The sequence below is a fragment of the Amblyomma maculatum genome, chromosome 9 (assembly GCF_055883805.1).
Source record: "Amblyomma maculatum isolate TAMU_Amacu chromosome 9, ASM5588380v1, whole genome shotgun sequence".
In the NCBI taxonomy this organism is placed as follows: Eukaryota; Metazoa; Arthropoda; class Arachnida; order Ixodida; family Ixodidae; genus Amblyomma; species Amblyomma maculatum.
The window spans coordinates 83,762,163-83,762,983 of record NC_139352.1 but is presented as its reverse complement, the minus strand read 5'-3'; the positions used below and the strand labels follow the sequence as shown (position 1 = coordinate 83,762,983).

At 45.4% G+C, this 821-nt stretch overlaps 1 non-coding gene across 1 annotated transcript; it reads right to left on the bottom strand.

The window, feature by feature from the left end:
• Positions 1-485: 485 nt before the first annotated feature.
• On the bottom strand, positions 486-558 carry TRNAW-CCA (transfer RNA tryptophan (anticodon CCA)). Its single transcript has one exon. It is a non-coding gene; the product is annotated as a tRNA-Trp (tRNA).
• Positions 559-821: the final 263 nt, after the last annotated feature.

The following is an 821-nucleotide window of genomic DNA, read 5'->3' as shown; positions in this document are numbered from 1 at the left end:
TGTGTGTGTGTGTGTGTGTGTGTGTGTGTGTGTGTGTGTGTGTGTGTGTGTGTGTGTGTGTGTGTGTGTATGTGCGCGCGTGTTTTACGCCAACCACCACTACAGTACCATTGTACTTCGCTCCTGCTAAGCCCTCTTTGCCTCTCCGCCACCTGTTTCTTTCCCGCTCTTTGCCTTTAGAACCTACACGTATCGTTTACTCTCTCTCTCTCTCTCTCTCTCTCTCTCTATATATATATATATATATATATATATATATATATATATATATATATATATAATTAAGTGGAAATGAGGGTGCTCGTTATAATACATGAAGGAAAGAAGCCAACAGTCGGCGAGGCCAAGGTAAGCATTGGGGATGGTACTTTTATGTCTTTTTTTTTTTCTTTTTTTTTAATGTTTGCTTACATAATCACAGAAATTAGTAATGTAATCTATTTAGGGGAAAGATAATTAAACACAAAGTAGAAGAAAAAACAACGTGCCGATGGTGGGATCCGAACCCACGACCTCCGAAAATGGCGTCCGGTGCTCTTCCAACTGAGCTACATCGGCCGCTGTCCCCCCTGCTACTTGCTTGGGTATTTATGTTGTCTGTATACGAACCTTGAGAGTGTTCACCAGCGCCACCCTCAGCCATAGCGGCGGACGTAGAACGTCCTTTGTTACCGCCAGCGTCACGTAGAACGTGATCAAGAGTGAGGGCGAAAGCTGTGCTAGAACCCTCTTACGCTACCTATGGCTGGCAGTCTTGAAGCCATTTTGCGCACGCCTGACCGCCGTCCACTCTGCTTCCACTGCGGTGAACCAGGCCATCT